The sequence below is a fragment of the Meleagris gallopavo genome, chromosome Z (assembly GCF_000146605.3).
Source record: "Meleagris gallopavo isolate NT-WF06-2002-E0010 breed Aviagen turkey brand Nicholas breeding stock chromosome Z, Turkey_5.1, whole genome shotgun sequence".
Lineage (NCBI taxonomy): Eukaryota > Metazoa > Chordata > Aves > Galliformes > Phasianidae > Meleagris > Meleagris gallopavo.
The window spans coordinates 64,933,513-64,942,402 of NC_015041.2; the positions used below are offsets into that span (position 1 = coordinate 64,933,513).

Consider the following 8,890-nt stretch of genomic DNA (forward strand, 5'->3'; position numbering starts at 1 on the left):
TTAAACTGAAAATTGAAGCTACTCCAAGATATCTTAGATCTAGGTCTTAGCCCTAGCTTTTGTAGAAAGGAGGCTGTGTGGGCACCCACACCAAGAGCACCTCGCTGCTTCTTGACTAGCCTAGAGGAGACTGGTGCAGCTGCAGTCTCCACACATTATTATGAACTTGCTTGTGCTAAAGCAGAGGTGGCTTAAGAATGTATACGACTTTCAGAAATTAAAAGGAGGTGTAAATTAAGATCACAATCTCATGTTTGGAAAGTTAATAGAGTTAGCATGTGCTCTGCCAAGGTGAAAATGATGAAAATGTAGCTATATTCAGCAGCACTTCTTCCAGTAGTTTGTGGGTAGGCAGTGTGATATCATAGGTCATACAAGATAGTGTAAACTGAACCACTGGTTATCTTTCCATAGTTTTCAGACAACTATTATGCTATCTAGGGATGTCACCTCATGTTTTAGTGTTTATTTATCAGTAAAATGTATACATTAATATTTATCTCCTTTAAATTTCCCATATGACTTAGTCTTCTCAAACTCTCACAGATCCATAAAAACTTGACAAAAAAATATCCAATATCACTGCTGTTGTTTCAATATGTTTAAGTTTATATATAGGAAAAAAGTTGCCAGACTGGCAGGCTGATGAAAAGGGCACAGCAATTCAACTGCCTGAATAGATGGCAAAACAGCGCATGTTTATGCTACCTGTAAAGTAGGTTTAAAAAAAAAAAACAACACATGTAATTACAATCCTGAATTAGGAAGCTGAGAACACACATCTTAAAAACATCTCTTGGTAGGAGAAACTTTGAAACAGTGATGTGTGGTGGTGAATATTTAGTCAAAAGCTCCCATGCATTTCCATGCTTAGCTGGCTTCGTGTGCTGTGTGCTGAGCTGTATCACTGGGAGACTTACTGGAAACAAAAATGCTTTCAACCAAAGAACAAACACAACAGCTTGTCTTAAATTTCCAGAGATGGAAGCTTTTTGATTGTGAGAGTAAAACCTGCATATCAAGTAATCTAGGCAGGTCTAATCCAAGCCGTAGATCACTTCCAAAATTCAGCAATAGAAAAAATTTTCACCTGCAAATTAAATAGAAGAATAAATCAGAAGAATTGCTCTTCTGCTTTTAATTGCAGGGACAATTAAAATAATTAGAGGTGCTCAGGGAGCTGTTCACAACTCAGTTTTCATCCCTCAAAGCCTTTTGAAAAATCTAGACCCCAACAGGACTTCCTAAAAAATGAAATATTGCTCCTTAAGATAAAATGAGCTGTACCACCCAGCATTCAGCATGTAAGGAAAAGGCAGATTTGAGCGCAGATCTTTTAAGACAGTAGCTGTGAAATACGTGGTAATGTGTGTGTGTCATTTGATGACAGCCAGTTTTGTGCATCAGAAGAAAACAACCCCCTGGGAAAAGTCCACTCTGGCAGGAACCATTTAGTTGTAACCACAGGAGGCAAAGCCTGAGAGAGTGGGGGAAGGACCACAGGGAAAGTCCAGACTTCTTTGATGGTAAATTTCTAACAAAGGTCTCCAAGTCCTGAGAGATTTCTTCCCAGCACATCTTCATTTGAGAGCTGTGGGGTTAGTCACGGGATTGAATGTCTCTGAAAGAAGCTGCAAATAATTAACAATGGAAATCTTGATATGGAGGCTTGATCAGCTGTCTCTGGGGACGATGACTTTTAAAAATGATAAGAGGATAAATTCCTTTCTGAAGGTCTATTGCTAGGCTCATTTGCTCTGTTAGCTTTGTTTACTTCTTCAGTTCTTTAGTTTATGCTTCTGTCGGCGAGGTTACACCAACATAAAACTTCAGTTAGGTGTGAATTGCCCCTCATGATTCCACAGTGCTTTCAACACCGCTGTGGATGCTAAATCTTGCTGTGGATGACTTAGCATTGATTTTGCAGAAGCATTTATTTTTAATTGATTCAGTATACATATCTGTGCGTTTAAAACAATTAGAGAAATAAGAATTGAGTATCCACCAGTACCACACAGTCTTTGGATCTTCAATAATTAGGATGACAGCTTATGTGGTGCATTTCTTTTTCTTTATTTTACTAGCATATGTAAATTAATAGCCCCTGCAGATCTGCTTTTACTCTGATGGATATAAGAAACCATAATGATCTAATAATTCTCCTGCTCCAGAGCAGCCAGGTATGACTGCTGTGGATTCAACTGAAATTATACAGACAAGACCTGAAAGTTAGTGATGCTGAGCACCCATGGCTCCTGCTAAAATCCATAGAAGCTCAGGATGCTTATAATTTCTGAAAGTAGGCTAGAAATGTATTTGTGACAGGTTTTGTATATACAAGCCACTCTGTAAGCCGCAGCACTAATTAGGCCCTGGTCTCCAGAAGACTGCGTTCCTACTAGCCTGCACTGCAATAGCTTCCAGTCCTTCCACTGTGGCCCTCTCTCACCCCCACAGTCTCGGTTTACCAGCTCACAATGTTCCTAGAGTCCCTTCAGCCCATGCTTCCTCCTCCTCCTCCATGTATCCTCAGACTTATTTCCCCCTTAATTATTGCTGCTTCTTCCACACCTCCCCTCAGGCACCATGCACCTACCTCTTCACTCCTTTCCACCAAGTGAAAATTCCCCCCTCTTCTACATCAAGTGAAAATAAGACTGATTCATTATTCCCCGATGGGCTTGAAGTTGTTTGGCCATGTTGGCTGGCCAGCTGGCAGGCAAAACAGAGCAGGTAATTGTTTAATTCACACCGGAACCCTCCCCTCGTTGGGAAGACTAATTTAGCTGTGTTTTCCCTGTGTAGCTGCCAGCTTTCATGAAACCTGGAGGAAAATAATATATCCGAGGCTGATACTTCTGTTAGATTCAGATGAAGTAAGCCAACAGTATCAAAAGTTATTTGAGGGCAGGACAGTAGTGCTGTTATGCAAGACTTATTTCCTTAGGAAGTCAGGCTAATAAAACCTGCAGGCAGATATTCGCTTTATTTTTCTTCTCATGACCTTTCTAGTCTGCTTGTATCCCAGTTCCACAACCTCACGGATATTAGAGGACCAGTGTGTACTCATTCAGCATCCCGTTTACATCAGAACAGCTGCATACAGGCTTGCCCTTATAGGGCATAGATAGCTTCAATTTCAAGCTCTTCAGACTGGTTCTTTTCCATGACAATGGCCATATACCTGATCCAGCTCAGCACTGTTAACAACTGAGAGACCAAATACTCACGTAGTAAAAATGTCCATGATCTTCTTCCTCAACACTGTGAAAATTGCTGTGGATCTAACTCATTAACAATAACATTACCATTTGTTCAGTCTTCTGGGGTCATTCCCTGATGGTATATTTGTAGTTCCAAAGGGTGTATGGAGCTTGCTGTTTTTCTTCTTAGAAAGTTGTTTCTTTCTTCTATTATAAATAGTTGATCTTTGTTTTCTCCTTGGCTCCTTCCATGGCCTTTTGGAGGTATCCATAGGGATATGACATACAGATGTAAACTGAGCTGTGACTTTTCCTCCTCTTATGGGAACAGTGGATGTGATATGCTGATACTTAGAATTGCCAAAGCAATACATAAGCCTGTGGGAGAAGGCTGGCCAGTTGTAAACATGGATGTGCTTATTTGCCTAGGGCAGCTGTACTACTATGGTTGGCACAGCAGTGCTAGATTTTTTGATGAGTGGTAAAATAGAGTTCATTGGTGGTCCTGTAGCTTTTTCCACAAAAGGAAAGGCTTTTGTCCTACTACTGTAGAACTGTATTCCTTATTAAGCAATTTGTGGAAAATTAATGCAATATGGTGTTCTTCACTTCTTGCCTACAGAGATTGGAAGTTTCTTTCAGGCTGATCCAAAACCACTGGAGTTAACTGGGTTTAAACCAGACCTTCCATGGAAAAAGCATGTTGTTTGTGGGACCAGCTATAATTCAGTACAAAAGTCACAGTGATTCCATCAGCATAGTACAAACATGGCACAAGTGTATAACAAGAGGTTTTTAATTACCACAAGTAGTTGTAATCACAGTTTTATGTCAAACTTGAAAATGATCCCAGTTATCCCAACTCTAAGCAGTCACTGTTCAGCACAAATGTACTGACCAGCATAAGAGCACTAGGATATCACTACATCCACCATATATTGTCCTTTGTGGTAAAAAGTGTACAACACAGAAGAGGTTGTGGGACATAACAAAGTGTGGGAAATTTTGCTGCTGGAGCACCACAGCTTTCCAGCATCCTCTGCCTGACCTTCCAGCACTGAGCCTGTTGCCCAGAAGGCAAATGAGGAAAGAGCAGAAGCAATTATGGCTACTGGTTCAAGGAGCAGCCATGATCACTTCTATGACTTCTGCCCTCCAGATGAGTCTCAAATTCAAGATGAATGGCTGGGATTTAGTCCGCAGTCTGCATTTCTCTTGACCCACATGCAATCAACAGTATTTGGCTAATTAAGTTTTGCCAGCACATGGATGAGAAGAAAATCACATACCTGGGCAGATCTTCAGCTTGCTTAGATGTAAGGGATCTCATACTCCTCCAAAGGAACTCAGCAAAGCTTTCTATCAGACTGGATGGATGGACTTTGCCTTCACTTGAGCTGTGAACTTTTGAAGGGTTCAGGTGGAGATGCCATGGGCCCTCTTTGTAAAGAGTGAGCTGCTGCTTGGCTCCACTCAGCTCTAACAGTATATTCCCTCTATTGTGAAGACCACTTCCCCTGGTGGCCCTGGGAGGGAAGAAAAGAATGTTCAGAGGTGGTGAGCATTTGTCACACAGGTTTCTGGTCCATTGTTAGTAATCAGAGTGGCAGTCAATGTCCAGAGATATCTCCGGGGGTCTGTCACCTCTGCCACACTTGCATGGTTTGCCCAGGGCCATGGTCAGCCTCAGGGCAGACCATTTAACTGGAGCCAGGCTCAGATACCTTCAAGGCAGAGCTGGGGCAGTGAGTAAAAAGTGCTAATATGGAAGGATACCTCTTTCCAACATAAGTCTGCCTTTTCTTAGTTGCTGAGTTAATGCAACTGCTTCTGTTCTGAGCGGGCAAACATCCCCACTGTTTCTGACCATCCTGTTCAGCCACATTCCACCCAGGTGTGAACAGAAGCCTCTGGCAGACACAGATGAGTGTTTGTGGAGCATGGATGGACCTGAACAGCCTTGCTCCTTACATTTCTGCTCGTGACATTTTCCCGTGTCAAGTCAAACATCCCCTCTTGTCAGACTGCAAAGGCTGAATCTCTTGGTACTGTTGTTACTTTGCACATTCAGCAAAGGAGTCTGAAGTTTTTTATCCGAAATGTGTATTGTCTCAGTGCCCGAAACCTCTGGTTGTGTTAGATATGAAAAAGAAACCCAAGAACAAAGGCTAAGCAAGTTGCAGCAAACTCAGCCAGCCAAAAATCTCAAAGGTAAGGGGTACCAGCAGGCAGTTTAAAGCCACGCCAAGAGGTTTTCTTTATTTAATTGTCTAAACTACTGTGGATCTCACAAGTTGATACAGAACTTGCAAAAGGCTTATGACAATCTATGTCCATAAAATCTGGCCCCACATATTTTTTTTCATGTTTTTATTTTCATTTATTTTCAGTTAAAAGAGATTTATATGCTTCAGTTACTATTTCTCTTGAAAACCTGATAGTGAGGAGCTCATCCACACAACTCTCCCGAAGGGCAAGAATGGTGCAGAAAGCAGTGTGGGCATTGGGCATAATGTCTTCTGAACAGCAGTGGGTATTAAAAGTATCAGATAAAGGAACCACAAAACATGCAGTAGTTAAGGTAGGTTAATGACCTACAGTTGATTCTGTTACCTCCTAGTTATTACTTCAGCAGTTTTACAGATTAAAACAAAATAGTATCGTTTTCTTACATGTTTTTACGTCGTGTTATCACTGAATTGTAGAGAAGCTTTCTGCAATTTTGTGAATGTTGCTACAGCCCTTTTGATTTCTCATAGCTGAGAGGGTTAATTGAAGAGAAAGGTATAGGGATTTGCTTCCCAGAGCTTCATGTGCCAACCAGCACTATGTGGCATTGGTGACTGAGCACAAGGAGGAACTCTGGGAGAGATGATAGCTCCATAGTTGGGACAGGTCCCCAATGCAGGGCAGCTTTTGAAGTCCTCTATCAAGTATGCAAGAAAATACAAGGCAGTTTCGCTCTCTGCCTATATTTCTATGAATGATTGTCAGAGTTTCACTTGGGATAGAATTGTTTTGTTAGAATGTCTGACATGATGTTATGCTTTGGTTCTAGCAGAAAACAATGATGTTTACAGTTGCTGCTGAGCAGTGCTGTACAGAGCCAAGGCTGTTCGCAGCCAAGGGCCTAAGGAGCTGGGAGGGAACAGAGTAGGGACAACTGACTTATACTGCTCAAAGGGATATTCCATACCATATGACAGCATGCAGACAATGATTTGAAGGGGGCAGAGAGCACCTTGCACTGTTCCACTGCTCAGGGGCAAGCTGGGCATCAGTCGAGGGGTGGTGAGCAGTTCCCTGTGCATCACTTGTTACATAAATTCATACATACATTTATATATTTATATATAATTACAGTCTTATCATTTTTCTTTCCTCTGCCTTAGTAAATAGTTTTATCTCAACCCATGATTTCTGTTTTCTTTTTCCAGTTCTCTCCCCCTCCCACTGGGAAGGGGGATAGTGAGCAATTGACTGTGTGATGCTCAGCACCTGTTCAGTTAAACCACAACAATAATGCAGATGGTGGTTTGTCATATTTCTATTTTCTTTTGCCCACCTACTACCTCAGCATGCCTACAATTAGCTGGAGTGTCCTGCACTAAAGAGATTATCTGGGGGCCTTTGAAGTAGCAAAAATAGATTTCTTCTCCTCTGCCCCTGAGAGAGAAGGACTGATAATGTTTTTTGTGCAATGGGACAGAGACTCTCCAAACATGGATTTCTGCATTGCTGCATGCTGACCACAGTCCAAAATCTTTTTATCTCAGATTTTTCATGCTGCAACTGCTTTGATAATGATTCCTGACTAAATGCTGTGGGGTTAGGCCTTCAGGCTTGGAAAATTTGAAAAAATCTTATAGTCCCCTTGCCTTGAGATCATATACTTATTCTTTAATGTGCACCATAATAGGACAAAAGCATCCCTCCAATTAGCACAAACACAGTCCAAGTATACCAATGCTATAAAGATCGAATGGGGAGGATGCTGGCTTTGCAAAAGTCTTTAGAGGAGATTTAATCACCAAACGCACTGAAACACCAGCTGAGTAAAAATAATAACACAGTGGATACAGACAAGGAAAAGAAAAAAATTAGCAGCCCATTTAACTAATAGTAACACAAACAATAAATTCTGTGTGGGACTGGAAAGCTTTCATTGTATGACACAAAAATGTATCTTATTCTTTCTGCTTGTACTGGGTGCTTGCTAAAACAAGTTGTCTGTCCCTTCTCCTCTCCTTTGCACAGAATGGGCCATTTTTATCTCACTTCTAATAATTCACTTTGTTTCTGGAAGAAGAGACAGCTCTGTCAGTTGTAGTGTCTCTTCAATACCCAAGAACAGGCAGAGAGCCTGGAAAATATACATTATGCAATGAGTTAACCATTTATAATATTTAGAAAGTTACTTCCTTTCCCAGTTCTATAAACAAATATGAAAAGCTGCTAAGCCAGAAAGAAATCAGACCCTACCACTGAAAACAGCAATGAAAAAATGCTTGTAGTAAACTTCAACTCTCAACTGCTATAAACACCAGTGTGTAGAGATGAGTCTTTTGTATGGCAAAAAAGAAAGGATTTTTTTAAACCTTTCAGCACAAGCATACAAAGAATGCTGCTCTTTGTAGCAACCCTGAAAATTTATCCTTCGATGTGACTTTTAAATACAGCTATGTGAAATGCTAGGCTTCTAGTTTGTGGAAGTTCATATGCATTTTTCTTTACGCTTAAGAGTTTAAAATAAATCCCCAAATCTCATGGATAAGAACTGGTAAAGCATCTACTCTCCAACTAGTTCTAGCATTAGATTTATGTAGCAATACAAGTCAAGTATGGCATCAAAGTGAAAATAAAACTGGTGTCAGATACACCCCAAACCTGCTTTGCTTCAAGGAACAGCCAGAGCAGACTGAAGCCTTCTGTCAGCCCTGGAGAGCACTTGGCTGGTGGACAGCAGAGCCTAGCCTCCTCCTCCTCCTCTCTCCCAGCCAAAGCATCAGGATTGGATGCAGATGCACCACAGCACGTTCCAAGTGCCTGCACTAGTTTAAGAGTCAGCAAGAGAAAATCAAAAGTCAGCACAACGCAGACCTGAAGTAGGGTTGCTCTTTCCTGGGGCTGTTGGGATGGCTGCGATGCAGAGGGAAAAGAGAGGATGAAGCCAAATTGTGCTTGTTGAGCTGCACCATGCAATGGCAGGGAGGCTCATTGACGAGTTTTTCAGCGAATTCCAGTTTTGTAATACTAGGAAATTTACATATAATCAAACACTGGACCAAATTCTGATCTCAGCACATCTCTGGAGTAAATTTTTAAGCCAGTTGGGCTACTGTTGCTTAATGTCAGGTTCAGTCTGATCTGATATAATTTAGCTAAATTTTCTGAAATGATAGCAAAATATGTAAATGAGATATGTCTTTAGTCTCCTAACACTCCTTTTCTGGAGTTTGCAATTTCCCTTTTGGCTCCCACTCCCCATTTAATTATGCCAGGCTCCAAAATGCATTCTCAATTTGCAAGCCAAGATTTTGAGTAATTGCAACAAATGGAGGATTTCTAGTTTCGACACAGGCATTCGCTAATTTCCTTGGGTTCTGATGCTAACTATCAAATTCCACCATCCCCCTGTCTCTGGGCTGCTTTTCTGGGTTTTTGTTTTTGTTTTTGTTTTTTTTTCC

The 8,890-nt window shown here is 41.2% G+C and overlaps 1 long non-coding RNA gene across 1 annotated transcript in view; it reads right to left on the reverse strand.

Annotated features, from left to right (window-relative positions):
• Positions 1 to 781: 781 nt before the first annotated feature.
• The window catches only part of LOC109364114, a 44,323-nt gene continuing 36,214 nt past the window's right edge, over positions 782 to 8,890 (reverse strand). The window contains exon 3 of the long non-coding RNA XR_004162246.1: positions 782 to 4,729. This is a non-coding gene — a long non-coding RNA (uncharacterized LOC109364114). The remainder of the gene's footprint in view (positions 4,730 to 8,890) is intronic.